The following is a 13211-nucleotide window of genomic DNA, read 5'->3' as shown; positions in this document are numbered from 1 at the left end:
AGGTTGAGTGGTGATGAGTTTGCTATTTGGATGAATAAAGAAAGTCAAAAGTGTGAAAGATAAAAAACAAAAGGAGGAAGTGTGAAAAGTGAATGGGCCAAATTGAGGTGCATATGAAGACGTATGCTTTCTTCCAATTCATTAAACCGGGCTAATATGAATCAGGTGAATTGAGTTCTGCTTTTGGAAACTGGGTTAAGAAGGGGTGCACCGTTCCTGGAGGTACTGCAATACCAGGTCAATGCGTGGAGTGGACAGAGCAAGCTCTTTTTCCATCTCCCTGTTCTAAAAATCCATTTAATATATGGTCCCCAGATAGGGGACGTATCAGATATTAAACTGATAAGAACAGATACTACACTTGATCTTAGCCAAAAGGCCGAGAAGCGATAACCAGAATTGGTTTGGGCCTCGAGTGGCACCCTGGCCTATGCCGGACACATCTTAGGGAGAGAGAGCGAGAGGGAGACAAACCCACGCCTACAGAAGACATTTTGTCACCCAAGCCAACCCTTGAAAAGGCTGCTTTGCAGAGCAAAAACAAGAAGAATGGTGCGTTTTGCAGCCGCCGCCCCCCACTGCAATGAATCTGAATAACTCCTCCTTTAGGGCGCAAGCAACTCCCCTCCCCCTTGCAGTCTTTCCAATTCACGATACAAAAAGACGGACAGGACAGGTTGCCTGACTTTCCGTCACTGCCACCCTTTGCCATCCTTACCCGTAGAAAGCCCTTTCATCATCCCCAAACCCTAATCTTTTCCCTTTCCTTCCCAGCCCCCAAACCCTGCCCTCTGTACCCTTCTCACCACCCGCATCCCTTCTCCTGTCATCCCCCTACCACCCGGGAAAAAAAGAGCTTGCCCCCTCCTTACACTAGCCCACCCTCCCACCCAAAGAACAACTTCTGCTGCGCAGCTTGTTTTCTAGGCAGCAGCGCTATTGTGATGTCAGCGGGGGCATTGTGACAAGCCGCCAGTGTTCCGTCTCTTCATGTTGTGCACAGTTCAAACGGAAAATACATCAACAGGCAGACTACAGAAAAACTTACTATCAAAGGTTAGAGGGGGGCTTTCTCAGAGGGCTTTTTACAGTTTTTCTATTCCCAATTAGCCGTTTAAGTGTACTTATTGAAAGTAGTAATTCTTTCATAGGCCGCCCTTTCTTAGTATTTGACGTTCCTTATATTGCGGTATGAGGCTTTGCAGCAGGTTGCAAACATTCATCACCCATGACTGTCCCCAATTGAGCTCAGAAGCTCAATGTCTATCATGACCTCTCTTTTAGAATGTCCAAGAGCAAGCAAACTATTCCTCCAGGAGAGGGCGCCAACAGACTACTAAAGAGATCATCATTACTCAAAGAAAACCCCAAAAACCAATGCATGATAGGAATAAACAGGTAACTTTCTTTGGAGTGGAAGCGGAGAGATCGCACCAGATGCCAATTCTAGATCTTATCACACCTGTGGTCACTGCAGCAGCAGGTGAATCCACTTTGTCCAAAAGGGATCTATTCCATTCAATTGCAAATGATCTAGATAAGACAGAGAACTGCAGCACGGGACATAGCCGAGTTGGTCAGGTTGAGTGGTGATGAGTTTGCTATTTGGATGAATAAAGAAAGTCAAAAGTGTGAAAGATAAAAAACAAAAGGAGGAAGTGTGAAAAGTGAATGGGCCAAATTGAGGTGCATATGAAGACGTATGCTTTCTTCCAATTCATTAAACCGGGCTAATATGAATCAGGTGAATTGAGTTCTGCTTTTGGAAACTGGGTTAAGAAGGGGTGCACCGTTCCTGGAGGTACTGCAATACCAGGTCAATGCGTGGAGTGGACAGAGCAAGCTCTTTTTCCATCTCCCTGTTCTAAAAATCCATTTAATATATGGTCCCCAGATAGGGGACGTATCAGATATTAAACTGATAAGAACAGATACTACACTTGATCTTAGCCAAAAGGCCGAGAAGCGATAACCAGAATTGGTTTGGGCCTCGAGTGGCACCCTGGCCTATGCCGGACACATCTTAGGGAGAGAGAGCGAGAGGGAGACAAACCCACGCCTACAGAAGACATTTTGTCACCCAAGCCAACCCTTGAAAAGGCTGCTTTGCAGAGCAAAAACAAGAAGAATGGTGCGTTTTGCAGCCGCCGCCCCCCACTGCAATGAATCTGAATAACTCCTCCTTTAGGGCGCAAGCAACTCCCCTCCCCCTTGCAGTCTTTCCAATTCACGATACAAAAAGACGGACAGGACAGGTTGCCTGACTTTCCGTCACTGCCACCCTTTGCCATCCTTACCCGTAGAAAGCCCTTTCATCATCCCCAAACCCTAATCTTTTCCCTTTCCTTCCCAGCCCCCAAACCCTGCCCTCTGTACCCTTCTCACCACCCGCATCCCTTCTCCTGTCATCCCCCTACCACCCGGGAAAAAAAGAGCTTGCCCCCTCCTTACACTAGCCCACCCTCCCACCCAAAGAACAACTTCTGCTGCGCAGCTTGTTTTCTAGGCAGCAGCGCTATTGTGATGTCAGCGGGGGCATTGTGACAAGCCGCCAGTGTTCCGTCTCTTCATGTTGTGCACAGTTCAAACGGAAAATACATCAACAGGCAGACTACAGAAAAACTTACTATCAAAGGTTAGAGGGGGGCTTTCTCAGAGGGCTTTTTACAGTTTTTCTATTCCCAATTAGCCGTTTAAGTGTACTTATTGAAAGTAGTAATTCTTTCATAGGCCGCCCTTTCTTAGTATTTGACGTTCCTTATATTGCGGTATGAGGCTTTGCAGCAGGTTGCAAACATTCATCACCCATGACTGTCCCCAATTGAGCTCAGAAGCTCAATGTCTATCATGACCTCTCTTTTAGAATGTCCAAGAGCAAGCAAACTATTCCTCCAGGAGAGGGCGCCAACAGACTACTAAAGAGATCATCATTACTCAAAGAAAACCCCAAAAACCAATGCATGATAGGAATAAACAGGTAACTTTCTTTGGAGTGGAAGCGGAGAGATCGCACCAGATGCCAATTCTAGATCTTATCACACCTGTGGTCACTGCAGCAGCAGGTGAATCCACTTTGTCCAAAAGGGATCTATTCCATTCAATTGCAAATGATCTAGATAAGACAGAGAACTGCAGCACGGGACATAGCCGAGTTGGTCAGGTTGAGTGGTGATGAGTTTGCTATTTGGATGAATAAAGAAAGTCAAAAGTGTGAAAGATAAAAAACAAAAGGAGGAAGTGTGAAAAGTGAATGGGCCAAATTGAGGTGCATATGAAGACGTATGCTTTCTTCCAATTCATTAAACCGGGCTAATATGAATCAGGTGAATTGAGTTCTGCTTTTGGAAACTGGGTTAAGAAGGGGTGCACCGTTCCTGGAGGTACTGCAATACCAGGTCAATGCGTGGAGTGGACAGAGCAAGCTCTTTTTCCATCTCCCTGTTCTAAAAATCCATTTAATATATGGTCCCCAGATAGGGGACGTATCAGATATTAAACTGATAAGAACAGATTTAATGAAGCTTTCCAAAGCACCACAAAAAATGCATGACCGAAGTCACACCAAAAACAGTGCAAAGGCTAGGATTCGTGTGGACCCCACCGTGAGGAGAGGGTCCCCAAAAATCAACCCCGTCCCTCCGAGCCAGAAGGCCACAGCAAGGGTCAGGGATCTTCGGTGCTCCCCCAAGCCGAAGCCTGGTTGAGCCTTGTCGTTGCTCCCAGCGTCCACCCAGGCATCTTACCCAAGTGGAGTAGAGAGCTACTAGTTGTTGGTTTCGCAGCCGAAACTGCCCGGACCGTCAACCGGTGTTGGTTTCTCAGCCCAAGGCTAACCGGACCTTCAACCGGGTGTTGGTTTCTCAGCCGAAGCTGACCCAGACCTCCAACCAGGTGTTGGTTTCTCAGCCGAAGCTGACCCAGACCTCCAACCGGGTGTTAGTTTCTCAGCCCAAAGCTGACCAGACATAAAAATTTCCCTTCCTAGCCAGAAGGCCGGGATAGGGTAATATGCTCAAAAAGTATGAAAAGGCAAGGTACGGTGTGCTACAGAGCCCAAGGCTTGCCGGGGTCCCAAGCCAGCAAGCTCAGACTCACTCCAGGGTCGTCAGTCCTGGGGCACGTTGTACCATAGCCCCCCACCCTTACTCAGTCTAATAGCCTCGATCCTGGTAGGGCCATGTTTTCCTCTAGATGAATATACTATCCACCCAGAGTACTAGCAAGCGCAACCTTCCAGTGTGCATTGTATCATTGTACTAAGGTGGCCTGGAGCTTAAACCACCTCTTCGAACAACACTACACTTGATCTTAGCCAAAAGGCCGAGAAGCGATAACCAGAATTGGTTTGGGCCTCGAGTGGCACCCTGGCCTATGCCGGACACATCTTAGGGAGAGAGAGCGAGAGGGAGACAAACCCACGCCTACAGAAGACATTTTGTCACCCAAGCCAACCCTTGAAAAGGCTGCTTTGCAGAGCAAAAACAAGAAGAATGGTGCGTTTTGCAGCCGCCGCCCCCCACTGCAATGAATCTGAATAACTCCTCCTTTAGGGCGCAAGCAACTCCCCTCCCCCTTGCAGTCTTTCCAATTCACGATACAAAAAGACGGACAGGACAGGTTGCCTGACTTTCCGTCACTGCCACCCTTTGCCATCCTTACCCGTAGAAAGCCCTTTCATCATCCCCAAACCCTAATCTTTTCCCTTTCCTTCCCAGCCCCCAAACCCTGCCCTCTGTACCCTTCTCACCACCCGCATCCCTTCTCCTGTCATCCCCCTACCACCCGGGAAAAAAAGAGCTTGCCCCCTCCTTACACTAGCCCACCCTCCCACCCAAAGAACAACTTCTGCTGCGCAGCTTGTTTTCTAGGCAGCAGCGCTATTGTGATGTCAGCGGGGGCATTGTGACAAGCCGCCAGTGTTCCGTCTCTTCATGTTGTGCACAGTTCAAACGGAAAATACATCAACAGGCAGACTACAGAAAAACTTACTATCAAAGGTTAGAGGGGGGCTTTCTCAGAGGGCTTTTTACAGTTTTTCTATTCCCAATTAGCCGTTTAAGTGTACTTATTGAAAGTAGTAATTCTTTCATAGGCCGCCCTTTCTTAGTATTTGACGTTCCTTATATTGCGGTATGAGGCTTTGCAGCAGGTTGCAAACATTCATCACCCATGACTGTCCCCAATTGAGCTCAGAAGCTCAATGTCTATCATGACCTCTCTTTTAGAATGTCCAAGAGCAAGCAAACTATTCCTCCAGGAGAGGGCGCCAACAGACTACTAAAGAGATCATCATTACTCAAAGAAAACCCCAAAAACCAATGCATGATAGGAATAAACAGGTAACTTTCTTTGGAGTGGAAGCGGAGAGATCGCACCAGATGCCAATTCTAGATCTTATCACACCTGTGGTCACTGCAGCAGCAGGTGAATCCACTTTGTCCAAAAGGGATCTATTCCATTCAATTGCAAATGATCTAGATAAGACAGAGAACTGCAGCACGGGACATAGCCGAGTTGGTCAGGTTGAGTGGTGATGAGTTTGCTATTTGGATGAATAAAGAAAGTCAAAAGTGTGAAAGATAAAAAACAAAAGGAGGAAGTGTGAAAAGTGAATGGGCCAAATTGAGGTGCATATGAAGACGTATGCTTTCTTCCAATTCATTAAACCGGGCTAATATGAATCAGGTGAATTGAGTTCTGCTTTTGGAAACTGGGTTAAGAAGGGGTGCACCGTTCCTGGAGGTACTGCAATACCAGGTCAATGCGTGGAGTGGACAGAGCAAGCTCTTTTTCCATCTCCCTGTTCTAAAAATCCATTTAATATATGGTCCCCAGATAGGGGACGTATCAGATATTAAACTGATAAGAACAGATACTACACTTGATCTTAGCCAAAAGGCCGAGAAGCGATAACCAGAATTGGTTTGGGCCTCGAGTGGCACCCTGGCCTATGCCGGACACATCTTAGGGAGAGAGAGCGAGAGGGAGACAAACCCACGCCTACAGAAGACATTTTGTCACCCAAGCCAACCCTTGAAAAGGCTGCTTTGCAGAGCAAAAACAAGAAGAATGGTGCGTTTTGCAGCCGCCGCCCCCCACTGCAATGAATCTGAATAACTCCTCCTTTAGGGCGCAAGCAACTCCCCTCCCCCTTGCAGTCTTTCCAATTCACGATACAAAAAGACGGACAGGACAGGTTGCCTGACTTTCCGTCACTGCCACCCTTTGCCATCCTTACCCGTAGAAAGCCCTTTCATCATCCCCAAACCCTAATCTTTTCCCTTTCCTTCCCAGCCCCCAAACCCTGCCCTCTGTACCCTTCTCACCACCCGCATCCCTTCTCCTGTCATCCCCCTACCACCCGGGAAAAAAAGAGCTTGCCCCCTCCTTACACTAGCCCACCCTCCCACCCAAAGAACAACTTCTGCTGCGCAGCTTGTTTTCTAGGCAGCAGCGCTATTGTGATGTCAGCGGGGGCATTGTGACAAGCCGCCAGTGTTCCGTCTCTTCATGTTGTGCACAGTTCAAACGGAAAATACATCAACAGGCAGACTACAGAAAAACTTACTATCAAAGGTTAGAGGGGGGCTTTCTCAGAGGGCTTTTTACAGTTTTTCTATTCCCAATTAGCCGTTTAAGTGTACTTATTGAAAGTAGTAATTCTTTCATAGGCCGCCCTTTCTTAGTATTTGACGTTCCTTATATTGCGGTATGAGGCTTTGCAGCAGGTTGCAAACATTCATCACCCATGACTGTCCCCAATTGAGCTCAGAAGCTCAATGTCTATCATGACCTCTCTTTTAGAATGTCCAAGAGCAAGCAAACTATTCCTCCAGGAGAGGGCACCAACAGACTACTAAAGAGATCATCATTACTCAAAGAAAACCCCAAAAACCAATGCATGATAGGAATAAACAGGTAACTTTCTTTGGAGTGGAAGCGGAGAGATCGCACCAGATGCCAATTCTAGATCTTATCACACCTGTGGTCACTGCAGCAGCAGGTGAATCCACTTTGTCCAAAAGGGATCTATTCCATTCAATTGCAAATGATCTAGATAAGACAGAGAACTGCAGCACGGGACATAGCCGAGTTGGTCAGGTTGAGTGGTGATGAGTTTGCTATTTGGATGAATAAAGAAAGTCAAAAGTGTGAAAGATAAAAAACAAAAGGAGGAAGTGTGAAAAGTGAATGGGCCAAATTGAGGTGCATATGAAGACGTATGCTTTCTTCCAATTCATTAAACCGGGCTAATATGAATCAGGTGAATTGAGTTCTGCTTTTGGAAACTGGGTTAAGAAGGGGTGCACCGTTCCTGGAGGTACTGCAATACCAGGTCAATGCGTGGAGTGGACAGAGCAAGCTCTTTTTCCATCTCCCTGTTCTAAAAATCCATTTAATATATGGTCCCCAGATAGGGGACGTATCAGATATTAAACTGATAAGAACAGATACTACACTTGATCTTAGCCAAAAGGCCGAGAAGCGATAACCAGAATTGGTTTGGGCCTCGAGTGGCACCCTGGCCTATGCCGGACACATCTTAGGGAGAGAGAGCGAGAGGGAGACAAACCCACGCCTACAGAAGACATTTTGTCACCCAAGCCAACCCTTGAAAAGGCTGCTTTGCAGAGCAAAAACAAGAAGAATGGTGCATTTTGCAGCCGCCGCCCCCCACTGCAATGAATCTGAATAACTCCTCCTTTAGGGCGCAAGCAACTCCCCTCCCCCTTGCAGTCTTTCCAATTCACGATACAAAAAGACGGACAGGACAGGTTGCCTGACTTTCCGTCACTGCCACCCTTTGCCATCCTTACCCGTAGAAAGCCCTTTCATCATCCCCAAACCCTAATCTTTTCCCTTTCCTTCCCAGCCCCCAAACCCTGCCCTCTGTACCCTTCTCACCACCCGCATCCCTTCTCCTGTCATCCCCCTACCACCCGGGAAAAAAAGAGCTTGCCCCCTCCTTACACTAGCCCACCCTCCCACCCAAAGAACAACTTCTGCTGCGCAGCTTGTTTTCTAGGCAGCAGCGCTATTGTGATGTCAGCGGGGGCATTGTGACAAGCCGCCAGTGTTCCGTCTCTTCATGTTGTGCACAGTTCAAACGGAAAATACATCAACAGGCAGACTACAGAAAAACTTACTATCAAAGGTTAGAGGGGGGCTTTCTCAGAGGGCTTTTTACAGTTTTTCTATTCCCAATTAGCCGTTTAAGTGTACTTATTGAAAGTAGTAATTCTTTCATAGGCCGCCCTTTCTTAGTATTTGACGTTCCTTATATTGCGGTATGAGGCTTTGCAGCAGGTTGCAAACATTCATCACCCATGACTGTCCCCAATTGAGCTCAGAAGCTCAATGTCTATCATGACCTCTCTTTTAGAATGTCCAAGAGCAAGCAAACTATTCCTCCAGGAGAGGGCGCCAACAGACTACTAAAGAGATCATCATTACTCAAAGAAAACCCCAAAAACCAATGCATGATAGGAATAAACAGGTAACTTTCTTTGGAGTGGAAGAGGAGAGATCGCACCAGATGCCAATTCTAGATCTTATCACACCTGTGGTCACTGCAGCAGCAGGTGAATCCACTTTGTCCAAAAGGGATCTATTCCATTCAATTGCAAATGATCTAGATAAGACAGAGAACTGCAGCACGGGACATAGCCGAGTTGGTCAGGTTGAGTGGTGATGAGTTTGCTATTTGGATGAATAAAGAAAGTCAAAAGTGTGAAAGATAAAAAACAAAAGGAGGAAGTGTGAAAAGTGAATGGGCCAAATTGAGGTGCATATGAAGACGTATGCTTTCTTCCAATTCATTAAACCGGGCTAATATGAATCAGGTGAATTGAGTTCTGCTTTTGGAAACTGGGTTAAGAAGGGGTGCACCGTTCCTGGAGGTACTGCAATACCAGGTCAATGCGTGGAGTGGACAGAGCAAGCTCTTTTTCCATCTCCCTGTTCTAAAAATCCATTTAATATATGGTCCCCAGATAGGGGACGTATCAGATATTAAACTGATAAGAACAGATTTTGATTTAATGAAGCTTTCCAAAGCACCGCAAAAATGCATGACCGAAGTCACACCAAAAACAGTGCAAAGGCTAGGATTCGTGTGGACCCCTCCGTGAGAAGAGGATCCCCAAAAATCAACCCCGTCCCTCCGAGCCAGAAGGCCACAGCGAGGGTCAGGGATCTTCGGTGCTCCCCCAAGCCGAAGCCTGGTTGAGCCTTGTTGTTGCTCCCAGCGTCCACCGAGGCATCTTACCCAAGTGGAGTAGGGAGCTACTAGTCGTTGGTTTCGCAGCCGAGACTGCCCGGACCGTCAACCGGTGTTGGTTTCTCAGCCCAAGGCTGACCGGACCTCCAACCGGGTGTTGGTTTCTCAGCCCAAGGCTGACCGGACCTCCAACCGGGTGTTGGTTTCTCAGCCCAAGGCTAACCGGACCTCCAACCGGGTGTTGGTTTCTCAGCCAAAGCTGACCCGGACCTCCAACCGGGTGTTGGTTTCTCAGCCCAAAGCTGACCGGACCTCCGAACGGGATTATAAAAATTTCCCTTCTTAGCCAGAAGGCCGGGATAGGGCAATATGCTTGGAAAGTATGAATAGGCAAGGCGCGGCGTGCGACAGAGTCTGAGGCTTACCAGGGTCCCAACCTAGCAAGTTCAGACTCCCTCCAGGGTGTCCATTCCTGGGGCACATTGCACCATAACCCCCACACTTACTCAGTCTAATAGCCTCGATCCTGGTAGGGCCATGGTTTCCTCTAGATGGATATACTATCCTCCCAAAGTACTAACAAGTGCAACCTTCCAGTGTGCATTGCATCATTGTACTAAGGTGGCCGGAGCCTTAAACCACCTTTTCGAACGATACTACACTTGATCTTAGCCAAAAGGCCGAGAAGCGATAACCAGAATTGGTTTGGGCCTCGAGTGGCACCCTGGCCTATGCCGGACACATCTTAGGGAGAGAGAGCGAGAGGGAGACAAACCCACGCCTACAGAAGACATTTTGTCACCCAAGCCAACCCTTGAAAAGGCTGCTTTGCAGAGCAAAAACAAGAAGAATGGTGCGTTTTGCAGCCGCCGCCCCCCACTGCAATGAATCTGAATAACTCCTCCTTTAGGGCGCAAGCAACTCCCCTCCCCCTTGCAGTCTTTCCAATTCACGATACAAAAAGACGGACAGGACAGGTTGCCTGACTTTCCGTCACTGCCACCCTTTGCCATCCTTACCCGTAGAAAGCCCTTTCATCATCCCCAAACCCTAATCTTTTCCCTTTCCTTCCCAGCCCCCAAACCCTGCCCTCTGTACCCTTCTCACCACCCGCATCCCTTCTCCTGTCATCCCCCTACCACCAGGGAAAAAAAGAGCTTGCCCCCTCCTTACACTAGCCCACCCTCCCACCCAAAGAACAACTTCTGCTGCGCAGCTTGTTTTCTAGGCAGCAGCGCTATTGTGATGTCAGCGGGGGCATTGTGACAAGCCGCCAGTGTTCCGTCTCTTCATGTTGTGCACAGTTCAAACGGAAAATACATCAACAGGCAGACTACAGAAAAACTTACTATCAAAGGTTAGAGGGGGGCTTTCTCAGAGGGCTTTTTACAGTTTTTCTATTCCCAATTAGCCGTTTAAGTGTACTTATTGAAAGTAGTAATTCTTTCATAGGCCGCCCTTTCTTAGTATTTGACGTTCCTTATATTGCGGTATGAGGCTTTGCAGCAGGTTGCAAACATTCATCACCCATGACTGTCCCCAATTGAGCTCAGAAGCTCAATGTCTATCATGACCTCTCTTTTAGAATGTCCAAGAGCAAGCAAACTATTCCTCCAGGAGAGGGCACCAACAGACTACTAAAGAGATCATCATTACTCAAAGAAAACCCCAAAAACCAATGCATGATAGGAATAAACAGGTAACTTTCTTTGGAGTGGAAGCGGAGAGATCGCACCAGATGCCAATTCTAGATCTTATCACACCTGTGGTCACTGCAGCAGCAGGTGAATCCACTTTGTCCAAAAGGGATCTATTCCATTCAATTGCAAATGATCTAGATAAGACAGAGAACTGCAGCACGGGACATAGCCGAGTTGGTCAGGTTGAGTGGTGATGAGTTTGCTATTTGGATGAATAAAGAAAGTCAAAAGTGTGAAAGATAAAAAACAAAAGGAGGAAGTGTGAAAAGTGAATGGGCCAAATTGAGGTGCATATGAAGACGTATGCTTTCTTCCAATTCATTAAACCGGGCTAATATGAATCAGGTGAATTGAGTTCTGCTTTTGGAAACTGGGTTAAGAAGGGGTGCACCGTTCCTGGAGGTACTGCAATACCAGGTCAATGCGTGGAGTGGACAGAGCAAGCTCTTTTTCCATCTCCCTGTTCTAAAAATCCATTTAATATATGGTCCCCAGATAGGGGACGTATCAGATATTAAACTGATAAGAACAGATACTACACTTGATCTTAGCCAAAAGGCCGAGAAGCGATAACCAGAATTGGTTTGGGCCTCGAGTGGCACCCTGGCCTATGCCGGACACATCTTAGGGAGAGAGAGCGAGAGGGAGACAAACCCACGCCTACAGAAGACATTTTGTCACCCAAGCCAACCCTTGAAAAGGCTGCTTTGCAGAGCAAAAACAAGAAGAATGGTGCGTTTTGCAGCCGCCGCCCCCCACTGCAATGAATCTGAATAACTCCTCCTTTAGGGCGCAAGCAACTCCCCTCCCCCTTGCAGTCTTTCCAATTCACGATACAAAAAGACGGACAGGACAGGTTGCCTGACTTTCCGTCACTGCCACCCTTTGCCATCCTTACCCGTAGAAAGCCCTTTCATCATCCCCAAACCCTAATCTTTTCCCTTTCCTTCCCAGCCCCCAAACCCTGCCCTCTGTACCCTTCTCACCACCCGCATCCCTTCTCCTGTCATCCCCCTACCACCCGGGAAAAAAAGAGCTTGCCCCCTCCTTACACTAGCCCACCCTCCCACCCAAAGAACAACTTCTGCTGCGCAGCTTGTTTTCTAGGCAGCAGCGCTATTGTGATGTCAGCGGGGGCATTGTGACAAGCCGCCAGTGTTCTGTCTCTTCATGTTGTGCACAGTTCAAACGGAAAATACATCAACAGGCAGACTACAGAAAAACTTACTATCAAAGGTTAGAGGGGGGCTTTCTCAGAGGGCTTTTTACAGTTTTTCTATTCCCAATTAGCCGTTTAAGTGTACTTATTGAAAGTAGTAATTCTTTCATAGGCCGCCCTTTCTTAGTATTTGACGTTCCTTATATTGCGGTATGAGGCTTTGCAGCAGGTTGCAAACATTCATCACCCATGACTGTCCCCAATTGAGCTCAGAAGCTCAATGTCTATCATGACCTCTCTTTTAGAATGTCCAAGAGCAAGCAAACTATTCCTCCAGGAGAGGGCGCCAACAGACTACTAAAGAGATCATCATTACTCAAAGAAAACCCCAAAAACCAATGCATGATAGGAATAAACAGGTAACTTTCTTTGGAGTGGAAGCGGAGAGATCGCACCAGATGCCAATTCTAGATCTTATCACACCTGTGGTCACTGCAGCAGCAGGTGAATCCACTTTGTCCAAAAGGGATCTATTCCATTCAATTGCAAATGATCTAGATAAGACAGAGAACTGCAGCACGGGACATAGCCGAGTTGGTCAGGTTGAGTGGTGATGAGTTTGCTATTTGGATGAATAAAGAAAGTCAAAAGTGTGAAAGATAAAAAACAAAAGGAGGAAGTGTGAAAAGTGAATGGGCCAAATTGAGGTGCATATGAAGACGTATGCTTTCTTCCAATTCATTAAACCGGGCTAATATGAATCAGGTGAATTGAGTTCTGCTTTTGGAAACTGGGTTAAGAAGGGGTGCACCGTTCCTGGAGGTACTGCAATACCAGGTCAATGCGTGGAGTGGACAGAGCAAGCTCTTTTTCCATCTCCCTGTTCTAAAAATCCATTTAATATATGGTCCCCAGATAGGGGACGTATCAGATATTAAACTGATAAGAACAGATACTACACTTGATCTTAGCCAAAAGGCCGAGAAGCGATAACCAGAATTGGTTTGGGCCTCGAGTGGCACCCTGGCCTATGCCGGACACATCTTAGGGAGAGAGAGCGAGAGGGAGACAAACCCACGCCTACAGAAGACATTTTGTCACCCAAGCCAACCCTTGAAAAGGCTGCTTTGCA

The 13211-nt window shown here is 47.3% G+C and overlaps 8 non-coding genes and 1 pseudogene across 8 annotated transcripts; all 9 read right to left on the bottom strand.

Annotated features, from left to right (window-relative positions):
- Nucleotides 1–200: 200 nt before the first annotated feature.
- LOC142251994 (U2 spliceosomal RNA) lies at nucleotides 201–391 on the bottom strand. Its single transcript, XR_012725391.1, has one exon. It is a non-coding gene; the product is annotated as a U2 spliceosomal RNA (small nuclear RNA).
- Nucleotides 392–1779: 1388 nt separating this feature from the next.
- Nucleotides 1780–1970, bottom strand: LOC142251993 (U2 spliceosomal RNA). Its single transcript, XR_012725390.1, has one exon. It is a non-coding gene; the product is annotated as a U2 spliceosomal RNA (small nuclear RNA).
- A 1388-nt stretch (nucleotides 1971–3358) lies between these two features.
- LOC142253284 (U2 spliceosomal RNA) lies at nucleotides 3359–3543 on the bottom strand. Its single transcript, XR_012726589.1, has one exon. It is a non-coding gene; the product is annotated as a U2 spliceosomal RNA (small nuclear RNA).
- A 2177-nt stretch (nucleotides 3544–5720) lies between these two features.
- Nucleotides 5721–5911, bottom strand: LOC142251992 (U2 spliceosomal RNA). Its single transcript, XR_012725389.1, has one exon. It is a non-coding gene; the product is annotated as a U2 spliceosomal RNA (small nuclear RNA).
- Nucleotides 5912–7299: 1388 nt separating this feature from the next.
- LOC142251991 (U2 spliceosomal RNA) lies at nucleotides 7300–7490 on the bottom strand. Its single transcript, XR_012725388.1, has one exon. It is a non-coding gene; the product is annotated as a U2 spliceosomal RNA (small nuclear RNA).
- Nucleotides 7491–8878: 1388 nt separating this feature from the next.
- On the bottom strand, nucleotides 8879–9073 carry LOC142253079 (U2 spliceosomal RNA). Its single transcript, XR_012726399.1, has one exon. It is a non-coding gene; the product is annotated as a U2 spliceosomal RNA (small nuclear RNA).
- A 697-nt stretch (nucleotides 9074–9770) lies between these two features.
- Nucleotides 9771–9912, bottom strand: LOC142253659 (U2 spliceosomal RNA; annotated as a pseudogene).
- Nucleotides 9913–11300: 1388 nt separating this feature from the next.
- LOC142251990 (U2 spliceosomal RNA) lies at nucleotides 11301–11491 on the bottom strand. Its single transcript, XR_012725387.1, has one exon. It is a non-coding gene; the product is annotated as a U2 spliceosomal RNA (small nuclear RNA).
- A 1388-nt stretch (nucleotides 11492–12879) lies between these two features.
- Nucleotides 12880–13070, bottom strand: LOC142251988 (U2 spliceosomal RNA). The gene has a single exon (XR_012725386.1). It is a non-coding gene; the product is annotated as a U2 spliceosomal RNA (small nuclear RNA).
- Between the last annotated feature and the right edge of the window lie 141 nt (nucleotides 13071–13211).

This window comes from Anomaloglossus baeobatrachus, chromosome 9 (genome assembly GCF_048569485.1).
Source record: "Anomaloglossus baeobatrachus isolate aAnoBae1 chromosome 9, aAnoBae1.hap1, whole genome shotgun sequence".
Taxonomy (NCBI): domain Eukaryota; kingdom Metazoa; phylum Chordata; class Amphibia; order Anura; family Aromobatidae; genus Anomaloglossus; species Anomaloglossus baeobatrachus.
This window is presented reverse-complemented; position numbering and strand designations above follow the sequence as displayed.